This window comes from Budorcas taxicolor, chromosome 1 (assembly GCF_023091745.1).
Source record: "Budorcas taxicolor isolate Tak-1 chromosome 1, Takin1.1, whole genome shotgun sequence".
In the NCBI taxonomy this organism is placed as follows: Eukaryota; Metazoa; Chordata; class Mammalia; order Artiodactyla; family Bovidae; genus Budorcas; species Budorcas taxicolor.
The window spans coordinates 54,747,433-54,773,029 of record NC_068910.1 but is presented as its reverse complement, the minus strand read 5'-3'; the positions used below and the strand labels follow the sequence as shown (position 1 = coordinate 54,773,029).

The window sequence follows — 25,597 nt, the reverse complement described above, 5'->3', positions numbered from 1 at the left end:
TACTTAGCACCCCAACAGCACTTTATACAACACACACTTCCGCTCATACTTTGCTCATTCAGTGTAACTAGTTCTTTTTTAAAAGTTTAAGCTTTACTTTTTGAAAAGTAATATGTTCACACCATTGGTTATTTGAAAGGTAAAAGAATATAAAACCCTAACCCTATAGACACCTAGTTCTCCATAGAGGCAACTAACAACAATGCTTTCAGTATCCTTCCTGAGATATTCTATGTCTATACACTTAACTATGTCATTTTCTTCCCCCCCTTTTACACAAATCTTTTCACACTGGTCTGCATTTATACTTCATTCTGGAGATTTTTCTGTTTCAAGCTTCATTCTTGTAGAGAGTTCTGTGGCATTTCATTACATGGAGGGGCCATAATCTAGGAACATCATGGTTGCCTCCAATCTTTTGTTTTACAAATAATGCCACAATAGCTAACCTCCTGCTTATGATATTTTCTACCATTATTTCCTTCAGAGAGACTCCTTGAAGCGTAATCACTGGGTGCACAGGTATGTACATTTGCAATTTTGATTGTTTTTGTTGTTCACTCAGTCGTGTCCAATTCTTTGTGACCCCGTGAACTGTAGTCCGCCAGGCTCCTCTGTCCATGGGATTCTCCAGGCAAGAATTCTGCAGTGGGTTGCCGTTCTCTTCTCCAGGGGATCTTCCCTACCCAGGGATCAAACCTAAGTCTCCTGCATTGTCAGGCACACTCTTTACCATTGAGCCACCAGGGGAAGCCCCACAATTTTGATAAATCTTGCCAAATGTCCTCCCCTAATTTCAGTTCTCACCAACAACAGATGGTGTGTGGCTTTACCAACAGTGTGTCATGAAACGTTTGACTTTTGCTATCATTAATCATTTACCTGCCTCTCCCCTTGGCCCCCTTCCCTCATTAGAACGTGAGCCTACCAAGTTTCGTCAGAAACTAACATGGTACTTGGTACATGACAGATTCCCAGGGAACACTAGAAAGCGCTTGCTTCAGCGCCACGTGTACTAAAGCTAGACCCAACGCGGAGAAGACAGCACGGCCCCTGCGCAAGGATGATACACAAATTCCGGAGGCGCACCATTATTTTAGAAAGTAGATCTTAAGTGTTCTCAACACACCAAAAAGTAATAGGTACGGTGATCATTTCTCAATATATATGTGCGTTAAAGCAGCACACTGTACACATTGAACTTACGTAATGTTATATGTCAATTGTATCTCAATAAAACTGGAACAGGGGGTGCACAGGGAGGGAAGTGAATCTCTCCCCAAAATAAATTAATGTACTTCAATAATGTACATAAATGGATGGATGAATCAATGAATTATCGGGTTCTTTAAATCAGAGCTAGAAATGATGACTCATTTTCTCCACTTTGTGAGTCTGGGTATGCTGCATTTCATTTTATTTAAGTGCCATTCATTGGTATAAATGTACCAATGGTATAAATGGTATAATTCGAAACCAGGATGAACTGTCCTCCAAATTCAGACTCAGCCTGAATTTCCAATGTTATACTATTTCCAAACGTCACATTTCCCTCTGAGGACTGCACATCATGATATTGGCATGTTAGAGCATAAGAATCTGTGGAAGAGAGAGCAAATTGCCCCCATCCTTCCCTACTAATAGGACCCCAATTCTGTTTGGGGTGACAATATGCTCAGGTAGAAAGCCAGTTTTAGCCCCCTCCATTAAGCAATGAGATGCAAGCAGAAGTCTCTAGAAAGCATTTTCTGAGAAAGCCTTTAAAGGGGGATCATTCAGCTGGTGAATACCCTCTCCTGCCTGAGATACAGACATAATGGCTGGTGCCTTGGCAGCTACTTTGAGTGGCTAGGAAGAAAAGGATCACACTATACTACTCAGCCATAAGTAATAATGAAATCATGCCATTTGCAACAACAGGGATGGGCCTAGAGATGATCATACTAAGTGAGGTAAGTCAGAAAGAGAAAGACAAAACCATATAAGTTATAAGAAGAATCTTTAAAATATATATACAAATGAACTTAGTTACAAAACTGAAAGAGACTCACAGACATAGAAAATAAATTCATGGTTACCAAATGGGAAAGGTGAAAGTGAAAGTGAAAGTGAAGTCACTCATTCGTGTCGACTCTCTGCCACCCCATGGACTGTAGCCCACCAGGCTCCTCCCTCCATGGGATTCTCCAGGCAAGAGTACTGGAGTGGGGTGCCATTTCCTTCTCCAGAGGATCTTCCCGACCCAGGGATCAAACCCAGGTCTTCCGAATTCCAGGCACTTTAACCTCTGAGCCACCAGGGAAGGTGGGGAAGGGATAAATTAGTAGTTTGGGATACACATGAATACACATAAAATCGACAAACAACAAGAACCTACTGTATAGCACAGGGAACTATACTGAATGCCTTGTAATAAATTATAATGAAAAATAATCTGAAAATTATATATATATATATATATATATATACACATACAACTGAATCACTTTGCCGTGCACTAGAAACCAATACAATGTTGTAAATCAACTATACTTCAATTTTTAAGTTTAAATAATAAATAAATAAAATGCAAAAAGAGGGATCACACCATAAGAAGAGAGTGGATTTCTGGAAGCCTCAGTCTGTTCATGGAGCTACTACATCTGTCCTCAATTGCCCACATTAGGACTTCTCTTTAGGTGAGAAAATAAAATTTTGAATAATGGTGTTAGCCACTACATTCTAGGTCCCTACTAGTCATGATCAAAATTGATTCTTCTTTGATACAAGCCCCTCTAACGCTCACTCCCCTGCTAACCTTAGAGGACTCACTCTCTCCCAGTCTTCTTGCTTAAGCAGAATCAGAGCACCATGCTGGCTGGCGTTACCCTGCCCTGTGCCCTGACACACGCCACAGTGAAACCCCCTCACTCCTGTCTGCCAGCGTAGCATGGCCTGTCTGCAGCTCCTGGTTCCATACCAGGACTAGGAGTTTACCAGTAACTACCTGGACACTGACTCCAGACTCCTGGCCTGTACTGACGTCTCATCTCCTTGTGGCCTCTCTAGAGAAGTGAACCTGGGGTCAAGGGACCCCAACAGTTAGCACTCATCATTATTCATTTGCTCTTCAACAGTTTTTTTTGTTTTTTTTTTTTTTACAAAGCATATTTGTGAGCTCTATGTCTTTCGACTGTTACAACTTTGACCAATGCACGGCAAGAGTATTGGTTTGTGCCCCCATTTTAGAGTTCAGGAAACTGGTTTCTGGAACGGTTGAATCGTTTTTCTAAGGCATACAGCCAAGATGCAAACTCAGCGTTTTGGTGCCAAGGTCCTCACTCTTTTCAATATGCCAAAGGTCCCAATCCACTTCTTCAACTCCAATGTCACAACTCAGTTCAGGCAACCTTCTTGGGAGCAAATTAATCTGGCCAACAGCTTCCTGTCTCTGTCTAGTATTTGATTATTCATCATCACCGAAGGGCTGATCCACTCACCTGAATCAAGAGAATATCTTCATGGTGTACAAAAAATTGGTTAAATCAACACCATCTGTGTCCACTGCACAGTTACTCTCTATAATGGGCAATGATGACATGAACAATGATAATTCTGTAAACATCCAACAGATGAATCACTTCTCTGAGAACAATGGCAGTTTCTTCACGGTTGCTTTGAGCATAGTGGGGGACAGTGACAAGTGAGGCTGAGAAGATGCTGGCTCTCAAAAAAGAGAAGATACAAGGACAGACTGGCACCTCCCAATTAGTCAGGGGAGGTTTCCTGGGGAAGACAGTGTGTCAGACGCTGTATCATTCAGGAAGGAAACAAGTTCAAGAAGGTAAGTGCCAGTTCAAACAGAGGCAGAAATGGAAGAAAGTTAATAAGAGTCAGCATGATCTTTTCATAGTACTAGACAGAATTCTTCAGTGTGGGAAATAGAAATTGCCTCTGGCTGATATAAGCACAAAGGGCATTTGCTGAAAAGATACTGGATCACTTGCACTAATTGCCAAGAATTCGGGAGGACCAGGCTCTGAAAATGAACAGGAGCAAAGAGATGCTGGGCATCCAGGACCACTCTAAATCCCAGCACACTGTCTGGCAGTGGACACAAGTATCCATTAGCTGTTTCTGCAATAACGCTGTCTAATCAATAGCGACAGACGGTGAGAGATGATAAGTGTTTTTAGCTTGTGTGTTTGGGTCACTCAGAGGCCAGGAGGCAGCTTTGGAGTCTTGACTGGACCCCTCATGAGACTCCAGCTTGGCTGCTATTAGCTGTTCTAGGCTGGCGTCGCCTTGGGTGGCCCGGCTCTGCCCACACGTCCAGACCAGGCACACCCACATGGCAATGGCAGAGGAGTTACAAAGGCCCGGATGTCTCTTGAGGCTCAGAACTGGCAACACCATCACCTGATTGGCCAAAGCAAGTCAGAGGACAAGCCTGCTCTAAGGATTAGGGGAATAGAATGTCTCTTTTCTTTTCCGGGGGTGGTGGGGGGTGGGGAAAGGGCAGGGAGCAGTGAATATAGTTGCTCTACACTGTTGCGTGAGTTTCTGCTGTACAGCAAAGTGAATCCGCTGTTTATACGTAAGTTCTCTTGAACCTCTGCCCAGGCTACCCTGACAAAGAATGAGAGGTGTGTGGTTTGTCTCAGCCTAGATCAGCCCGCTGACAGGTAGACGAGCCACAGACATATAAGCAAGCCCAGCCTAGATCTGCAGAACCATCTAGTCAACCCCCAGCAGACCCAAACACAAGAGCAATAAACACTTATTGTTATACGCCCCTGTGGTTTTGTGGTCATCTGTTACCAGAAATCCCTGGGACAACAGATAACTGGTATAGCCTGCCAGCAGGTTGCATATATAAACTCATCTCATTCTTAGCCTGCAAGGCAGTTATGAGAATTTTCATTTGCATGGAGAGATGAGGTAAGCTGTCTAGGGCTGCTCATGCTGGATCTGATAGTAGTTTTCTCCCCATGGAAGACAACCTCCAGATAACCTGACCCTGGAACATAATTAGAAAGAAGTGGGTTCATGACCCTGACTGGCACTTCCGGGATGGAGCATCTCTTCACCTCATCTGGGCCCACAGTGACTCTGAAATGAACCAGAAAGACTTGGGCAAAGACGGAGAAACTCTTCCAAGGCTAATCCCATCAGAATGGACCCTAAGAACAATGCAAAGTCATTCCCTGCCCCGAAAGTTCTTGAAATCAGGGAACTACCAACAAGCACCTGGAACATTTCGTGGTTTCTCCTGGCAAGAGGCTTGGCTATGACAGGATTGGGTCTGTCCCCTGTTCTTAAAGAGCTGCTGCTGCTGCTAAGTCGCTTCAGTCATGTCCAACTCTGTGCAACCCCATAGACGGCAGCCCACCAGGCTTCCGTCCCTGGGATTCTCCAGGCAAGAACACTGGAGTGGATTGCCATTTCCTTCTCCAATGCATGAAAGTGAAAAGTGAAAGTGAAGTTACTCAGTCGTGTCTGACTCTTAGTGACCCCATGGACTGCAACCTACCAGGCTCCTCTATCCATGGGATTTCCCAGGCAACAGTACTGGAGTGGGGTGCCATTGCCTTCTCCCTTAAAGAGCTAAGGGTGCGCTATCCATACAGATAACTCCATAGAGCTCAAGCTAGTTCCATAGATGCTGCATGGTATGACAATCAGGATACCTAGCATATAATAGGCACTCACCAGACACCAGGCCCCTCCTTTGCCCTTGCACACAGATTTACAAAATCATATCGTGCATATGTGCTAAGTCACTTTAGTTGTGTCTGACTGTTCGCGACCCCACAGACTATAGCCTGCTAGGCTCCTCTGTTCATGGGATTCTGCAGGCAAGAATACTGGAGTGGGTTGCCATGCCCTCCTCCAGGGGAATTTCCTGAGCCAGGGGTCAAACCTACATCTCCTGCATTGGCTGGTGGGTCCTGTACCACTCGCGCCACCTGGGAAGCTCACCGAATCTTATCACCAAGTCTTTTTATTTCCGCAAATCACAGCTCTTGGGGCCTGACAAACTCAAAATTATGAGTTGGCTCCTAAATATATATACTGTAGGCCTACTATGTGCTAGGTGCCAAGAACACAGAGACCGAGAGCTGACCTGGAGCGCATAGACGCTAGGGGGAAACAACAGCTCTCACAATCAGACTTAATAGCTAACCAAAGTTAATGTTTTACCATCATGCCATGCACCACACTGGGGAAGATGCAATGAAAATGTCGGATTGTTATGTTAAAAGGTGATTTTATTCATTTCACCTCTATTAAAAAGTATCATGACTGATTTTCAATGTTTATAAGGAAAAAGGCACAATATTAATTTCCTGCATTGATGAATATATTATACATTTTAACACATAAAAGCTGAAATCTATATTAGCTTTGATACACATCTCTTCTTGCCTAAGTCCACAAAACTATAAAAATCCTACTTTACAGCTGAAAATAAAAACTTCATAATAACATGAAAGCTAAATTTATTAATTCATTTAAACTCTATTATAAAGACACCACAAATTATTGTTTTAGTGCCTTTGAAAATAAATATCATTGAAAGATGAAGGATCTTTTTCCAAGGCAACTCCTGTCTACAAAGCCATGTTCTGAGAGAAAATTGGCAGAAAGTTCAAGGAAAACACAAGAAGACCAACTTTAGAGAGTTTCTTTAATAACAAAGTGGAATTGCCAACAAGACCTTAACTTCACTGCATAAATGCACCAACCAGCCATCAACAGAAAGACCCAGTTGTATGATCCCTATTATCTCATTCCAGGGGTGATTTGGAAACCATTATGAGAGCTGTCCAACCTCATTTTTGCCCTCAAAGTCTTTTCTTGGAAGAGGACATTCTGACCATCCAGGCCATGTGCTTTCAACACAAGACCTTCTGTAGAGATTCATGGATTAGCATCTAAGGGGCTAATTCTTCATCAAAATGACTAGCAGTCATGCAGCAGGAATGGGAGTAGGGTTTGAAGCGAGGGAGACAGGAGATGCTGTGTCTGAATTTAGGGAAAGTTCTGAGGAAAAAGGATGGCAAGCACAGAGATAACTCAGCAGGTGAGGCGGTTGGGGATGCTCCCGCCGGGAGCAGGAAGAGTCACAGGCTCTGCCAAGTGGGAGCTGGGTGAGGAGGAGGCCAACCGAGAACAGCACATCACAGAGGCTCAATAAGCATCAGTGAAAGGCCTGTTTGACTACAGCAGACCAACGGTTTGGCTGTAGTTATTCTGTCCATAAGGTGAAATTCACAAAGTCAGCATTACCCCTGAAAATCTGTCAAATGGCCCATGCGTCTTTAAGAAAATTATTTATTTATTTTTTGGACCACACCTTCCTACATGTGGGTTCTTAGTTCCCTGACCAAGAATGGAACCAGTGCCCATTGGAAGTGCGTATTGGAAGTGCAAAGTCTTAACCACTGAACCCCCAGGGAAGTCCCTGTTACTTGCATCTTCACAGTTAAATTTGTTGCAGCCATATCTATATGCTCCAGATCAGAAGCCAACACACCAACACACTGTCACCTCTCCCTGAGCTCATCACAAGCAGGTTTTTTCCCAGCAAGGGGGCCCATGACTGTGTCTTCAAATAAGTGCCAGATGAAGCATCTGGCTTGTGTTACAGATCGTGTTGTAAGAAAGGACACACACCTTTAAACACCAAAAACACACTCAATGTAGCAAGAGGTACATGTGATAAGAGGCATGTGGCAACTCAGGCCAAATAAGAGAGAGCAGATTGACCTCTGTGACAACACTCAGGCCAGGACAGAAACTCACAGCGGTCCCATGGGGGCCCTGAGAACACTCCTTGTCCCAGTGAGCTAAGGGCTTGATGAGGGTCAAGCAGTCAGTGTGTCCGGAAACATACAACAGATCAAGGTCAGCAAAAATAAAACCAAAACCAGGTCTCCCTCTGACAGAAAATCCGCAAAGCTGGCCAGCACTGGTGATTTGAAGGCACAGGATTTCAAACACATCCTTGATTTTCTGGGAGAGTTCCAATTTAAATATTTTGACACCATGATAATCCTGACCTGAGCCTTGAAAGATAAGTAGGACTTAAATATTCTGCCAAGCAAGACGGCCAAACAAAAGACAATATGAAGTGGGGAAGGGAGTAACAAAAAAAGCTCTCTCTCTTTTTCCTTTTTTCTTCTTTTGCTCAAAATGTCAGAAGATACATGCTTTGTGAACATATCCAGCACAAAGTAGTCCCTGAACACACATTTATAAACACGCCTCAGCTCAATAATATGGCCTTAAGAATTCCATGGTGTATGGTCTTTCCTTGGGTTAAGTGAACATGGTGGACACAGAGACGCACCACTCAGACAGCTCTCTAAGAAAGAACTCAAGGCGCATGGGAAGGGACTTCCCTGGTGGTCCAGTGGTTAAGACTCTGTGCTTCCAGTGCAGGTCCAATCCCTGGCTGGGGAACTAAGATCTGATGAGCTGTGCAACCAAAAGAAAAGGAGGATGAGCGTCCAACAACCTCCACTTTCAAGTCAAGTTCATGCTCTTCTCAAGAGGTTTCCAGCCAATGACTGAGCAGAGCAGTGATACAGGACCAAACCATCTCCACCCAGCACAGGACCCGATAAAGGACCGTCTTGCTCTGAGGCTCTCCCTGGAGCTGGCCGAGGCTCCGTTCAATGTGCACCCTGGTCTGACAGCTCCCACTGTGCGGTCCTGCTCCATGCCCTTTTGCTTCCCTGGGTGTGACTCCCCAGTAAGTGTTTTACCCTCCTGAATGCATCTCAGCATCTGCTTCCCGAAGAGCCCAACCTGTGATCAGCAGTATCCTCAGAGGTTCTCTACGAAAAGGCCAATATCATGGGACACAGTGAGCCCCGCCCAGCCGTGCACACCTTAAATGAGATGGGAGTGGAAGCCTGCACAGGGACACTTTAATGGAGGCAGAGAATGGATAGGACAAGCCTGGGATGTTTCATGGTGTTATGTTGTCTTAGTGGCCAAGAAAGGATAGAACAGTTGACAAAGCTTGTAAGATGCTGTCATTGCATTAATTTTCAGGGCAATCTCTTTAGGGGTCCTGAGTAACTCCCACATCTGCCAAACAAATATCACTTTGGAACAAGACTTTCTTTAGATCCCAAACTTTCCCCTAAACTGGTTGAAATTTGTCAATGTTAAATATAAAGATGATTATTGCATTTTAAAAAATTTGTTTATTTTTGTTTTATTGTGCATTTTTTTCTTAAATTTAAATTTATTTATTTTAATTAGAAGCTAATTACTTTAAAATATTGTATTGGTTTTGCCATACATCAACATGAATCCACCACGGGTGTACATGTGTTCCCCATCCTGAACCCCCTTCCCTCCTCCCTCCCCGTACCACCCCTCTGGGTCATCCCAGTGCACCAGCCCCGAGCATCCTGTATCATGCATCAAACCTGGACTGGTAATTTGTTTCACATATGATATTATACATGTTTCAGTGCCATTCTCCCAAATCATCCCACCCTCTCCCTCTCCCACAGAGTCCAAAAGACTGTTCTGTACATCTGTGTCTCTTTTGCTGTCTCACATACAGGGTTATCGTTACCATCTTTCTAAATTCCATATATATGCATTAGTATTACTGTATTGGTGTTTTTCTTTCTGGCTTTCTTCAATCTGTATAATCGGCTTCAGTTTCATCCACCTCATTAGAACTGATTCAAATGTATTCTTTTTAATGGCCGCATAATACTCCATTGTGTATATGTACCACAGCTTTCTTTTTTTTTTTTTTTTTACTTTATTTTGCTTTACAATACTGTATTGATTTTGCCATACATTGACATGAATCAGCCACGGGTATACATGAGTTCCCAATCCTGAACCCCCCTCCCACCTCCCACGCCGTATCATCTCTCTGGATCATCCCCATGCACCAGCCCCAAGCATCTTGTATCCTATATCGAACATAGACTGGCGATTCATTTCTTACATGATAGTATACATGTTTCAATGCCATTCTTCCAAATCATCCCACCCTCTCCCTCTCCCTCAGAGTCCAAAAGTCCATTCTATACATCTGTGTCTCTTTTGCTGTCTCGCATACAGGGTTATTGTTACCATCTTTCTAAATTCCATATATATGTGTTAGTATACTGTATCAGTGTTTTTCTTTCTGGCTTACTTCACTCTGTATAATAGGCTCCAGTTTCATCCACCTCATTAGAACTGATTCAAATGTATTCTTTTGAATGGCTGCATAATACTCCATTGTGTATATGTACCACAGCTTTCTTATCCATTTGTCTGCTGATGGACATCTAGGTTGCTTCCATGTCCTGGCTATGCGTGTCTCTCTCAATTCTGTTTTCCTCAGTGTGTACACCCAGCAGTGGGATTGCTGGGTCATAAGGCAGTTCTATTTCCAGTTTTTAAAGGAATCTCCAGATTGTTCTCCATAGTGGCTAACTAGTTTGCATTCCCACCAAAAGTGTAAGAGGGTTCCCTTTTCTCCACATCTTCTCCAGCATTTATTGCTTGTAGACTTTTGGATAGCAGCCTTGATAAATGTAATGTTTCACATTTAGGGACTAATTCTATTAATAAATTTACACTGTAGGGATGTGGCTGGATTTTAACTAGGCATTTTTAAAGGATAATCAGTGACTTAAGTGCACCTGGGATGTTTGGGTCCTGAATACCCGGTCATCCTTGATAACAGTGAGACCTAAATCCACCTGACCCCAGAGATAGCAAGGACCTGACAGTCGGGTCTTGGGGCAGCCAAGCAGTAGGACACACGGGGCTACCCCTGCACCTGCTGAGACCCATGGAGGAAAGGCTGCTCCCCCCTCTCAGCGAAGGCAGGACTCCAATTGTGCGAGAGCCCCGGCCTGTGCACCTGTGAGCCACACCCTGCAGCAGTGAAGCAGGCCCACGGAGAACCTGGAACCTCACAACCCGTTCCTAGCCAGAGCCTTCCTTTTTCTTCCCCCGTTGTGTCTCAGTGTCTCAGTCTTAATGTTTGCTTGTGTTTTCCAAGTGTCCTGAAAATCTGCATGAACATCCGTTCATTTAGGGGCAAAAACCCACTTCTAGTTTCAATCTTATCCCTGAAACTGAGGACTTAATCTCTAATCAGTATAGTAAAGAGCCACAGAGAAATGTTACTCACTAAAAAGCATGGATATGCTTTTATGTCCATTATATGCTTGTCTTGCAAGGTGGGGGATGGAAAAAGAAAGAAGTGCCAGTGTCCCAGCAGAATTCGCCTGTCCCTGTCACCCACTAAATTTTCCCATGACCAAACCAGCTACTCAATATATGTGTTTTCTATCTTCATCTCTCCTTCCACCTCTCAGCTTCTGCTTACTCACAGTATCTCAATATTTTCCGCTTCCTGTTCTTCCATGTCTTCTCAATTCCTACTCCTGTTTCTCTCCTTATAAGTTTCTGCAGATACTTTCAAGGCCCCTTTGCCTGCCCCTAAGGCCACCGCAGCTGTGGCAGAGTTTCCAGCAGGTTGAGCTGCCCTTTTGACTTCACCAGAGGTCCCATGGGTCCTTGCTCAGCTGCAGCAAGTACAATCCAGAAAAGTAAAGGAATTAACGCCCTAGAAGCAATAGCCCTCAACTGGTAGAGTTCTTATTGCTCATTGTCATGGGGGAGGGGGGTATTACTTATTGGGATGGGCACTCCATGAATGAGTGAGTCAGTGTCTTACTCACCCGTCCTCCAGAGAGACAAATCCATATGAGTCCACACAGTTTCTGAAAGGGTCCCCAGTAGAGGTGAGCTCCAGTTATTGCCCAGAATAACCCCTCACTCACTTCACAGTTTTTTCCTCCTATGCATCCCATTTTCTTATCATAGTCTCTATAATTCCTGGAATCACCTCTGATGTTAGTTCTCCAGAGAGAAAGAACCAATAGGATGGATGGATAGATGGATTGATAGGAAATTTATTACAGAATTGGTTCAGTCAGTTATGGAGGCTAAGAAATCCCACAGTTGGCCATCTACAAGCTGGTGAGTTAACAAAGCCAGGGGTGTAATTCAATCAGATTACAAAGACCTGAGAACCAGGAGCCTACAAGTGTAAGCCTCAGAGTCCAAAGGCCTGAGAACTAGGAGCTCTGATCTCAAAGGGAAGGAGAAAAGAGATGAGAGAGAGAAAATTTGGACTTCCCTGGTGGTCCAGAGGTTAAGAATCCACCTGCGAATACAGGGGACACAGGTTTGATCCCTGGTCTGGGAAAATCCCACGTGCCACGGAGCAGCTAAGACATACACCCCAACCACCGAGCTCCTGTGCCGCAACCACTGAAGCCTGCACTCCTAGACCCTGAGCTCTGCAACAGGAGGAGACCCCACGGCGGGAAGCCCAGGCACTGCAAAGGGGAGTAGTCCCCACCCCCACTCACCACAACTAGAGAAAGCCAAGTTGCAGCAAATTAATTCAATTTAAAAGAGAGAGAGAGAATTTGCCCTTGTTTCTTCCATTTAGGTCTTTCCCTGGTGGCTCAGAGGTTAAAGCGTCTGCCTCCAATGCAGGAGACCCGGGTTCGATTCCTGGGTCGGGAAGATCCCCTGGAGAAGGAAATGGTAACCCACTCCGGTATTCTTTCCTGGAGAATCCCATGGATGGAGAAGCCTGGTAGGCTACAGTCCACAGGGTCGCAAAGAGTTGGACACGACTGAACGACTTTACTTCTTCCATTCAGGCGGTTGGACAATGCCCACCCACACTAGTGAGGGTGGATCTCTGTACTGAGTCAACCGAACCTTGTTGATCAGGGTGTTTGATCCAGACACACTCTCACAGACATGCCTAGAAATAAGGCCTTACCAGCTATTTACGCATTCCTTAGGCCGGTCAAGTTGATACATAAAGTTAACCATTACACTTCCAAATAAACTTCCTACGCCCACATTATCCTCTCAGAATCTTCTCCTGGAAGAACCTACACTTTAAAAAAAAAGGTCCCGGTTCAAATTCCAAGAGAACTGTATTGAGACAGAGCTCTTCACACTTCACTGCCCAGACCAGCTATTACTGGCTGCTCTTGGGTTCGGGTCTTGGGTCTAAACAACCACATGGTGTATTGCGTGGCCGTAAGAGCTGCCTCCCTCGCACAAGGCCATGAGTGGGGCCGTCTTCCTTAGGAGGACTCTGAGCCGGACAGGTACTCTGACCAACCGTTCAGTACAGAACCTGAGTATCTGTGTCTCTATCTAGCCATCCTGACAGTACAGGCCCTACAGCCCTCCTGCTAGGACATACACACCATTCCAGATGCCCACGTGCATTTGTAAGTACGAGTGACTCAAACACCTCCAGAGACTCATCAGCCACTCAGCTTTGTTTCGGCTTCCTCCTGAATTCCTTCTTGCCATAGAACACTTTGTGATGGACTCTACCAAGAAAGGCCTGAACATCCAAGGACTTGACAGGCAAATGTGTGTGTGAATGGAAATAGGGAGTGAGCTGGAGCCAGCTGGGAGAGTCAACAGATGATGGCACAAGTGTGACCCCAAGAAAGAGAGCAGAAGAGGAGCTTTTGTGGAGGCATTCGAGATCCCTGTGCAGCCAGAGGAAGGTTTGGCAAAGCTGTGTGGGTGTCCTTGAGCCATGTTGATAGCAAAGGAGTCCCCTGCCTCCTGGACTAGGTCCCCACCACACAAGTCTTTGGTGGGGAGCAGCACAGAGGGAGCATGGCCTTGGCACAAACGCAAGCCAGATTTCAAAGTGCAACAGCTGCCGTCAATTAATGCCCCACTCGGCCACTCACGGACTATATAACTGTCCCCCTGTTAGGGACGCCGTCTGCTGGAGGACCACACATCTTACTATCTCTGGGCTTGCCAAATGATTTGCTTTGGCCAATGGAACATGAACAGAAGTGAAATGTATCAATTCTGTGTGTGCTTAGTCATTTCAGTCGTGTCCAACTCTTTGTGACCCCATGGACTGTAGCCCGCCAGGCTCCTCTGTCCATGGGGTTCTCCAGACAAGAGTACTGGAGTGGGATGCTGTTTCCTTCTCCAGTATCACTTCCAGGAGCAGCTTTAAGCCCCAGCATAGGGTTCACCATGCTCAACAAACCGCAGAGTCCCAGATAGAAGCTACTTCATCAACCTGAGTCCTGAGTCAAGGATGACAGGGCACAGGTCGACCACGGTCACACAGTGCAAACAAGAAAGAAATCTTGGTTGTTGTCAGTCACTGAGATGCTACCACAGCATAACCTACCCACACTGACTAATACGCAGCTTCGGCCATCTCTACTGGTCCTTTTCTCCACCCATATAAAAAAGCCAGATGATCCTAACGTAGGATTAGAGAAATTATTTGTTTTCTCCATCTGCCTTTCTCCCCACTCCCATTGCCACAGGGAAAAAGTTAATGTTTCTTAATTTGTATTGTCAGTTTTCTCATCAGCTAGCAATATTAAGAAAAAATGCTTATGATTTTATATCCAGAATCTAAATTTTTTAAAGACTTTTTTGATGTGGATCATTTTGAAAATCTCTATTGAATTTGTTAAAATATTGCTTCTGTTGTATGTTTCGGTTTTTTGGACACAAGGCATGTGAGAGGGCACAGGAGTCACAGGAGACACAGGAGACACAGGTTCAATTTGGGAGTCACAGGAGACACAGGTTCAATCCCTGGGTCAGGAAGATCCCCTGGAGTAGGAAATGGCAACCCACTCTAGTATTCTTGCCTGGAAAACTCCACAGACAGATGAGACTGCTGGGCTATAGTCCATGGAGTCACAGAGAGTCAGACACGAGCGAGCACGCACAGACATATGGATCTTAGCTCCCTGATTAGAGATCAAACCCACACCCCCTGCGTTGGAAAGTGAAGCTCCAACCACCAGACCACCAGGGAAGTCCCTGGAGGAAAGAATAGGTATCTTGATTTTACAGTCTGAACTTCGGTGATAGAGTTCACACTTAACAGCACTGCCCTGCTGGATTCCTCTTTGGAAACCTTTTCTTAAAACACATACCCCGTGTGGCTCTTTGTTTCATCGATCGTTCCCCCATTATGTACCATAAGTCTCCTTTTTTCCCCTCTTTTGCAAATCCTTTACAGTGGATTCAAGGGAATACAACTACATTTAAGAACTTAATGTTCTGGCTGAATTTATACAACTTCCAGTGAACAGGAAAATAATCCTGACACCCTGACAAAATATTCATAAATACAAATCCATTTTGGCATCTGTTTCCTCGATTATAAAATAAAAAGAGGGAAAGGGAAGCACCTAGCAGCTGCTGGTTCAGAGCGGTTCGTTTGGTCACCAGCTTCCTTGCTGACCGGTGCTGAGGGCTGGTACTAAGGGCATAGTCTGGATTTGATGTCTAACCTTCACGTGCCAGGGCTGCAAGGAGCCTGGGAAGCATGTGGGGGATCCCCTTTGATTTAATCATGGATTAAGATGGACTTTGCAAACTTTTGGCAAGAAAGAGCACACAGAAATTTCTGGAAGAGATGTTTGTGAGGAGGCTGGTCTTCAGATAAAAATAGAAACAAGGCAGAATGCTAACTAATTAACATACCTAATTATAGGGATTTCTTACAGACAAATGCTCATGTCAGCTTTTTGCTTGTCATAATGGTCACTGGTGGTTTCCCAGTCAGAACAAAATGAAAAATCATGCGTGGGAAGGCTGTGAATTTTTGGCCAAGGAGAAGAGCTGGGGATGTGTCTGGAGATCTATTGTGCTGGGGTAACAGTCCTACGATTTCAGGTTGGGGTTCACCCAGTCTGTCCCCTGAGTCTCCTCAAATCTGGAAACAGGTTCCCTGGCTCCTCTGGATACCAAATACATTTGGTTTCTAATAGAATCAGTGAAGTATGTTCCATTTCGGGCTTCCAGCTGTAGTAAGATATTCTGACTGGTGGAAATCAATCCAATTGAAGTACCCTTGAGCACAAATCACATGAGATGAGACTGTAATTGAGGGAAATTATAGTCATAACTTTGCTTTAGAAGCTAAGTCACTTTCTCTCTGCATGATCTCTGAAATGGTACGGATGCTCTCGGCTCTCAGCACTGACGCAGGTGCCAGAACACATTTTTGCTAAAGAGAGTTATTAAAATGTCTTTATCTGTCTGGGTGTGTCATCATTATTAAAAACAAAGCAGAGAGGAAAATAATACAAGTTGAATCGTGTTCGAGGGGTTCCCAGCCCTACACGTGCTGGCAATACGATTAATGACAGCGTTTAGCGGGCTCCTGAAGCATTCCGTCAATCAGCACAAACATGCCACAGTGCAGAAGACTTAAAAAGATGACTTCTCACAAGCAAGCTCTCCAACAGCATTTCCACCGTCACTTTCTATAGTTTACGGTCCTGTAACTGTGCACTTCACACAAGGTTTCTGACATGTCCACACTTGCAGGATCACAGAATGTGGTTCAAGAGGGAACCTTGGTCTCCACGTCATAAATATCTATCCACTCACACCGCCCCCCATTCCGACACACTCAGTACTCCATTCCACAGATGAGAAAAACCGAGGCCTATGGAGGTCAAATGAGTTGCCCAAGGTCACACAGCAAGTCAGAGACAACCAGAATTAAAATCCAGGACCAGAACAGTTTCTTCTCTAGAATTCTGTCTTGTCGTTCATCAACAGCTTCAAGTTGCTGTTTTTATTTTTCCAGAAGGGATTAGGCTATGAATTATAAATAAATCAATAGTACTACGCACTGAGTCCCCAAAGGTAACTGGGTACAGGACGCCTCCGCTTTTAAGATGCAATTAAAATGCGGTACATTCCTGGGAACAGATGTTATGGAGCTAACCATCCTCAGGCAGACCCAGGCAATGCTCCACCCACGTGGGCAGAAACCATCACACAGACCAAAGACTGTAGAATAAAGGACCAGGAAGGCCAGATGGAAAGCCTAGGGGTCCATTGCTGCCGCTGCTGCTCCTGCTAAGTTGCGTCAGTCGTGTCTGACTCTGTGCGACCCTATAGACGGCAGCCCACCAGGCTCCTCCGTCCCTGGGATTCTCCAGGCAAGAACACTGGAGTGGATTGCCATTGCCTTCTGCAATGCGTGAAAAGTGAAAGTGAAGTCGCTCAGTCGTGTCTGACTCTTAGCGACCTCATGGACTATAGCCTACCAGGCTCCTCCATCCATAGGATTTCCCAGGCAAGAGTACTGGAGTGGGGTGCCATTTAGGAAAGAGCAGACAAAGAAGACAAATGTGGCAGGTTGAAAAGTAGACCCTGCCTGTACATACAAATGGAGCCCATTCATCTTTGAGGACAGTGGACCCCAAATGGCTGGTGCTCCAAGCTCTGCTTCCTGTTATTTGAATTCAGCTCACCGAACCTTCACTGACACCCCTGCCATGCGCCAGGCTCGAAGGGAGCCACGGAAATATTTACAGCAGTGGACCAAACAGCCCCCTGCCCTCAATGAGCTCACAGTCTTATAGCAAAGACAGAGCAGAAAGAGGGTTTTCCAGTAAAAGTCTTAGGTCTTAACGCACACTGCCTCCGGGAGCACCCAGCCCAGTCATTCAGGGGAGGAACAGAGAGAGACGTAGGGAACAGATATGTGAACATAGTGGGGGAAGTGGAGGGTGGGATGTTTCGGAAGATTGGGGTTGACATATATACGCTACCATGTGCAGAAGAGATAACTAGTGGAAAGCTGCTGTCTAGCACAGGGAGCTAAGCTCAGTGCTCTGTGATGACCTAGAGAGGGGGATGAGGGCAGGGTGGAGACTCAAGAGGGAGGGGATATATGAATGCGCATAGCTGATTCATGCTGTTGTACAGCAGAGACTAACACAGCATTGTAAAGCAATTCTCCTCCATTTAAGGGCTTCCCGAGAAGCTAAAGGCAAAGGAGAAAAGGAAAGATATACCCATCTGAATGCAGAGTTCCAAAGAATAGCAAGGAGAGATGAGAAAGCCTTCCTCAGTGATCAGTGCAAAGAAATAGAGGAAAACAATAGAATGGGAAAGACTAGAGATCTCTTCAAGAAACTTAGAGATACCAAGGGAATATTTCATGCAAAGATGGGCTCAATAAAGGACAGAAATGGTATGGACCAAATAGAAGCAGAAGATATTAAGATGAGGTGGCAAGAATACACAGAAGAACTGTACAAAAAAATATCTTCATGACCCAGATAATCACGACGGTGTGACCCCTCTCCTAGGACCAGACATCCTGGAGTCTGAAGTCAGGTGGGCCTTAGGAAGTATCACGATGAACAAAGCTAGTGAAGGTGATGGAATTCCAGCTGAGCTATTTCAAATCCTAAAAGATGATGCTGTGAAAGTGCTGCACCCAATATGCCAGGAAATTTGGAGAACTTGGCAATGGCCACAGGACTGGAAAAGGTCTGTTTTCATTTCAATCCCAAAGAAAGGGCAGTGCCAAAGAATGTTAAAACTTCCACACAATTGCATTCATCTCACATGATAGCAAAGTATGATCAAAATTCTCCAAGCCAGGCTTCAACAGTATATGAACTAAGAACTTTCGGATGTTCAAGCTGGATTTAGAAAATGCAGAGGAGCCAGAGATCAAATTGTCAACATCCACTGGATTCTCAAAAAAGCAAGAGAATTCCAGAAAAACATCTACCTCTGTTTTATTGATTATGCCAAAGCATTTGGCTATGTGGATCACAACAAACTGGGAAATACTTCAAGAGATGGGAATACCAGACCATCTTACCTGCTTCCTGAGAAATGTGTGTGCAGGTCAAGAAGCAACAGTTAGAAGTGAACATGAAACAATGGACTGGTTTCAAATCGGGAGAGGAGTACGTCAATATAAAAGGCTGTATATTGTCACTCTGCTTATTTAACTTATATGCAGAATACATGATGCAAAATGCCAGGCTGGATGAAACACAAGCTGGAATCAAGATTGTGGGGAGAAATATCAATAACCTCAGATATGCAGATGACACCATCCTTATGGCAGAAAGCAAAAAGGAACCATAGAGCTTCTTGATGAAAGTGAAAGAGGAGAATGAAAAAACTGGTTTAAAACTCAACATTCAAAAAACTAAGATCATGGTATCCAGTCCCATCACTTCATGGCAAATAGATGGGGAAACAGTGGAAACGGTGGCTGACTTTCTTTTTCTGGGCTCCAAAATCACTGCAGATGGTGACTACAGCAGTGAAATTAAAAGACACTTACTCCTTGAAAGGAAAGTTATGACCAACCTAGACAGCATATTAAAAAGCAGAGACATTACTCTGTCAAGAAAGGTCCTTCTAGTCAAAGCTACGGTTTTTCCAGCAGTCATGTATGGATGTGAGAGTTGGACTATAAAGAAAGCTGAGCACCGAAAAATTGGTGCTTTTGTGTTTTTTTTTTGTTTGTTTGTTTTTTAAGTCTCAATGGATTTTATTTTTTAATTTAAATTTATTTATTTTAATTGGAGGCTATGTACTTTACAATATTGTATTGGTTTTGCCATACAAACTGTGGTGTTGGAGAAGACTCTTGAGAGTCCCTTGGACTGCAAGGAGATCAAACGAATCAATCCTAAAGGAAATCAGTCCTGAATATTCATTGGAAGGACTGATGTTGAAGCTGAAACTCCAATACTTTGGCCACCTGATGTGAAGAACTGAGTCTCATTGCAAAAAGACCCTCATGCTGCGAATGACTGACGGCAGGAGAAGGAGACAACAGAGGATGAGATGGTTGGATGACATAACCGACCTGATCGACATGAGTTTGAGCAAGCTCTGGGAGTTGGTGATGGACAGGGAGGCCTGGCGTGCTGCAGTTCATGGGGTTGCAAAGAATCAGACAGGACTGAGTGACTGAACTGAGCTGAATTGGTAGCTCAGTGGCAAGAAAACCACCTGCCAATGCAGGAGATGCAGGTTTGATCCCTGCTCTGGGAAGATCCTCTGGAGAAGGAAATGGCACCCCACTCCAGTGTTCTTGCTTGGGAAATCCCATGGACAGAGGAGTCCGGTGGACTACAGTCCATGGGGTCGCAAAGAGTCGAACATGACTTAGCAACTAAACAACGACAAAAAAATGTGCAAAAAAGAATAACGTCATCCCAGCTCCAGAGTGAGTCCCATAGACTTAAGCTCATCAGCAGATGACATTTCTGCAGCCCCGTGATTGGCTCCAGGTGGGCACCTGGCCTGAGTTTGCTCACTTAGAGTGAAGTCGCCTTTCCTCAGTGTTTGGTGCCCTCCTTTGTACGGTGTGGAGGATGGTGAGAGGCCAGCACAGCTGCTTTATGGCTGTAGCCAGGTGTTAAGTGGGAAGCTTCTTATGGCCCCAGGGTTGAGATCCAGGATAAAACCAGGATAAAAAGAAAAGTAAGAACTCCGTTCCTTGGCAAAATTTTACAAAGACCAGGAAACTCTGCAACTTTCGATTAAGAGGCCCTTGAACTGGTTCCCCTTGTGCCCCAAGTCACACGAGGACCCTGGAGAGCCCCATGCGGTGAAGTGGGGCCTCAGGCGCACACCGCACTCCTTGGCTGGATGCCCACTGGGCTATAGACACCCACACACCTACCTTGGATCCCTGCTGCCAAAGCAAAGGGAGGGAAGGAATTCCCAGGTGATGTTGGCAGGGTCCCCAACAGGTGGGCCGAGTGACCAGTCTTCTTGCCTGCGGAGTTCTCAGGTTGGGGGTGGCCAGTGTGGAAAGTAGGGGCCTGGTGTGGTGTGTCTGGACAAGGTGTGAGCCATGTTCATCCCACCCCCACTGTTCCTCAAGGCCATTGGATGGCGTGGAAGAGGCTGTGGAAGTTTGTGACTTCACATGAACGTCACAGACATGTGAAAAGGAGACCCAGAGGCTATGTGGGCATTTTCAGTTGCCCAAGGCCACCACCCACCCGGAAAGGATTCAAGTCAAAACTCCTCCTGTAGGTGATTAAAAAAAGATGCAACTGCCCTCTCCAAAGGTTCTTTATCAGGTGGGTGGGATAGAGTGAACGGCATCCCAAGGAAAGCTGCTCACCGTCAACACAAATCACCTGGAACCAGAGGGAGTCTGGGAGCCACTCCGCACTAGGGGCAGCCAGTAAAGGAGACACTGGGCCACCATCCCAGTCCCTCCTCCCAGTGGAACCCATGGAGACTCTGAAGCTGAAAGGGTGGGGGGAGACTAGACAGGCTGGGGCTTGGGACCCTTGGCTGGAGTGCTTGCACCTGGACAAATGTCTCCTCAAGCAACAAAATACAAAGAAAGTGCATAGGGCTGAAAATAACTGCCTGCATGTGCAGTAGGGGCAAAGTCTGGACAAAAGATACAAAAAGACCAAACTGCTCAACCACCACTTTCGAAGAGCTGGGAGCAAAAGCAGGGTACTGTGTATGCCTCTTGCACTTGACAACACCAGAGGGGGTGCCAAACACCTAAGCCACCCTCCAGCCAGACCTCTGGACACGCCTCTGCCTTCACCCTGTATAAGAAACCAGCTCAACACCCCGCCTTCCCCACCTTGGGGAGTGAGTGATCAAGGGAACCTGTTGCTTTTCTCACCCCTCGCCCAGGCCGGCTGCATGCAGCAAAGGCCCCAGTAAAGCCTTGCCTGGATTTCTTGCCTGGCCTCCGATCAATTTTTATTGATTAAGGAGGCCCTTGACAGTATCAGAGAGGGATGCCTGAGAGCCCCATGCCTTCTCTATTGCAGGAGCCTCACACCCCAACTTTAGTTGAGCTAGGGGAAAGGGAGATAAGATGAAGTCTTAAGAGTAGGTAGGAGATTGGGGTTTTAACTACAAATAAGACTAGGTGGGAAAAAGCTATGACAAACTTAGAGTAAAAAGCAGAGATATCACTTTGCTGAGAAAGGTCTGTATAGTCAAAGCTGTGGTTTTTCCAGTGGTCATGTATGGATGTGAGAGTTGGACCATAAAGAAAGCTGGGCACCGAAGAATTGGTGCTTTCCAACTGTAATGCTGGAGAAGACTCTTAAGAGTCCTTTGGTCTGCAAGGAGATCAAACCAGTCAGCCCTAATGGAAATCAACACTGAATATTCATTGGAAGGACTAATGCTGCGGCTCCAATACTTTGGCCACCTGATGCGAAGAGCTGACTCATTGGAAAAGACCCTGATTCTGGGGAAGAGTGAAGGCAGGAGGAGAAGGGGATGACAGAGGATAAGATGGTTGGATGGCTTCATCGACTCAACGGACATGAGTTTGAACAAACTCCAGGAAATAGTGAAGGACAGAGAAGCCTGGCATGCTGCAGTCCATGGGGTCACAGAGAGTCAGACACGACTGAGTGACTGAACACAGCAAAGACTGGGCTGCAGATGCTGAAGTAGAATAACCATTGTGTTACTAACAGTTGTTGGTTGTGAAGTTTTGGAATCTGATCAGGACATTGGTTCGAAAAGGGGAAGTGAGATTTGAACCAGCACACTGGGAGCAGTGATGGGAAAGAAGAAAATGCTCTGAAATCCTTGTCCTGCCACTTACCGGCCCTCTCAGTGGGGATTGTGAACCCTAACCTACAGGATTGTCGTACGGCTACAGACACCGACAGTCCATTCAGACTGGTATAAACGAAATTCCACAGCCGAGGAATTCCCAGCCTAACAGGAAAGCACTGGAAATGCATTTCCACAGTTCTGGAAGCTGGATATCTGAGACCAGGGTGCCAGCCTGGTCTGCTGAGACCCCTCTTCTGAGTCACAGCCTTCTCGCTGTACTCACCCCTAAAGGAAGAGGCCAGGGATTACTCTGAGGTCCCTGTCATAAGGTCACTAATCCCGTTCACGAGGGCTTTGCTGCCCAAAGACCCAACTCCAAACCCTCACCTCAGGCATCAGGTTTTCAACCCGTGAATGGGGGTGGGGAGTGGACACGGACACTCAGCGCATGCCTTCAAAAGACATGTAACAGAGTTTGAAGAGCAGTGTAGATGGAGTTTATGGAGCTGGGTGGGGAACTGAAGACGAGTGAGACAGGTCACATCTTCCGATAAAGACCACAGTCCTATTTCAGGTCCCGCATGTTCTTCTAGAACCGTGCCACAGACAGGAATCGATTTTTTTTCTTCTTTTGACCACACTGTGAGGCATATGGGATCTTAGTTCTCTGGCCAGGGATCAAACTTTGTCCCCTGTACTGGACGCACAGAGTCTTAACCATTGGACAGCCAGGGAGCTCCCTGGAACCTGATATTTGTTGCAAACCTTCTACACTGTAGTTAAAAGTCAACCGAAGAACAAATAGAACAAATCAAGGGAAAGGCCAGGGATGCTACTTTCAGGTTTGGGAAGGTGACACCGTTTTAAATAAATCCACCAGCTTACAAAGACAAAAATTAAGCTATGGAGCAAGGCTCTCTGCATTAATCTCCGGATTATGAGCAAAAAACGAGGACTCCTAGGAAACCTAGAAGCCACCCAGGAAGGCTCTCTGAGAATGAACACAAATAATCCAGCCCTCCTGCCTCCTGCCACTGCCTAGAGGGTGGGCAGGGTGAGGTCCTGAGGAAGGCGGGGGCCAGCTGTCCTCGCTGAACCAGGTGGGAGGGGGCTGCCAAGCCCGGGGAGCCCCCTGGCAGCTGGCGAGGCCACCCTGGGTGACGCTCAGGCACGTAAGGATCAGCCGGGGCTGCTGCTGCAGCTCACAGCCAAGGGTGACTTCCTCCCCACACAATGCAGGGGAATAAACAGTGTGAGTGAGCCTGCTCGGCCTCAGCCAAATTCTTGCCTGCCAACCCGAGCCAACCCACTGAGAAGTGTCCCGGCTCTGCTCCCGGCTGAGCTGCTTCAATAATATTCCACAGGCCTTACTCCAGAGAAGCCCAGCTCATACATATTCTCTCTCTCTTTCTCTGCACCCCCATCACACCCCTCCCTCTCCTGCTTTTGTTCCTAGCTGCCTCTGTCAGTATTAACCCAAATTTCTCTGAAAGAGCAGAAGGTTTTTCTCAGAGATTCTCTCACTGACACTGTGAGCAGTGAGGTCTGAGGCATGCATTAAAGTTCTGTAAAATGCACTGACCACCTAGGACGGTCCAGACCCTGAGTTGGGCCCAAGGGCTACATAGATAGGGACTTGGCAGGTATCCCCATCTAGTGAAGACAAAGATGTGGCGGCAACCAGTGCTGGCCTTGGGATCTGAGGTGTGCTAGGGTTATCATGTCTTCTTTCGTAACTCAAGGTCATTCTTCCGGCTCTCATTCTGTCCCAGTATCAGAAAAAGGATTGACCTGGGTTTGTTCCGCACTGTCCTTCCTAGAGCTGGGTCTCTGCCAGAAGTTAACACAGTCAGAGGGCTTCCCAGGCAGCGCTAGAAATAAAGAAGCTGCCTGCCAATGCAGGAGACACAGTGATGCGGGTTCAATCCCTAGGTCGGGAAGATCCCCTGGAGGAAGGCATGGTAACCCCCTCCAGTATTCTTGCCTGGAGAATCCCATAGACAGAGGAGCCTAGCAGGCTACAGTCCATAGGGTCACAAAGAATCAGACACGACTGAAGCGACTGAGTATGCACACACAGTCAAAGAGGGAAAACAGAGGCCTCTGGTCACCATCTAGTCACCGTGGCTGCACGGCATCCCTCTGCCCATCTGGTCTTCGGCCTTTAATCTATGGTGGAGCAGGGGTGACAGTGGGGGCAAGAGGCCATTCCTGGAAGATAACCCAACACTGGCTGGAAGACAGAGTAGGAGAGGGGCAGACAAAGACTGCAGTAGAAGATGAGCTCACAGGGGTTTTATGAGTCCAGGGAAGCCTGATATGTTTGGTCAGTTGGGGGGTGACTGCAGGAGGAGGGCAATGGAAGGGAATGGAGGGGAGTTTGTGGGGGGATTGATGGGGTTTGGGGCTGAAGAGGTGTGAGGTCCAGGAGAGGGTGGTGTTGAGGACAGCCCTAGATTTTGGGGCATCTTGTGGCTGCACGTGGAGCTGATGGGGGTGGCAAATGTGTTCTGCTCTCAGCCTGTTGACGGGGAACTTCTGGGGGATGGGGGGTGACTGGGGCAGCTGTCCAACAAAGGGCTGAGGGGGCAGAACAGACACAGACATCCTCAGAACCCGGGGGTGTCCTGCCATGGACAAGGACAGGCCACCCAGACAGAATGTGGAGCCCGAGAAGCAAAGAGAGCAGCGGACAGAGGCCCGCCAAGGAGAAACGCGTGCGAGGCGGCCGGAGAAACGCACGCGAGGCGGACGGAGAATGGGACATCGATGAGGAGGTAGGAGTCGGCCGAGTGCAGAGGCTGGTGGAAGCATCAAAGGGATAGAATCGTCAGAGGGTGCGCCCCATGGGACCAGCTGCTGCTGTGGGGTCTGTGAGGGGCAAACAGGGAAAGAGAGCCCTTAGACTAGAGGCTAACCCCTGGCACGCTGGGGTAGGCCACCATCACATTGTAGGGAACTGGCGACAAGCAGCTAATACGTATTTCTATGTCCGTGACCTTTACTGATTGAAAGGTGTTAATACGCAGAAGGGGAAAGAAGAAGCTAACGTGGGCGCGTCACCCTCAGAAGCTAGTTGCCCCACACGGGGTGTGTAATCTGAATATGACACTCATTGCCACGCCTGCTGGGCACCAGGAATGGCAGGAGAAGGCTCCCTGACAGCACCTGGGTCCCCGATAGCCCATATCACTGA

The 25,597-nt window shown here is 46.4% G+C and overlaps 2 non-coding genes across 2 annotated transcripts; both read left to right on the top strand.

The window, feature by feature from the left end:
• Positions 1-994: 994 nt before the first annotated feature.
• LOC128058260 (U6 spliceosomal RNA) lies at positions 995-1,098 on the top strand. Its single transcript, XR_008200426.1, has one exon. It is a non-coding gene; the product is annotated as a U6 spliceosomal RNA (small nuclear RNA).
• Positions 1,099-12,486: 11,388 nt separating this feature from the next.
• TRNAW-CCA (transfer RNA tryptophan (anticodon CCA)) lies at positions 12,487-12,558 on the top strand. Its single transcript has one exon. It is a non-coding gene; the product is annotated as a tRNA-Trp (tRNA).
• The last annotated feature ends 13,039 nt before the right edge of the window (positions 12,559-25,597 follow it).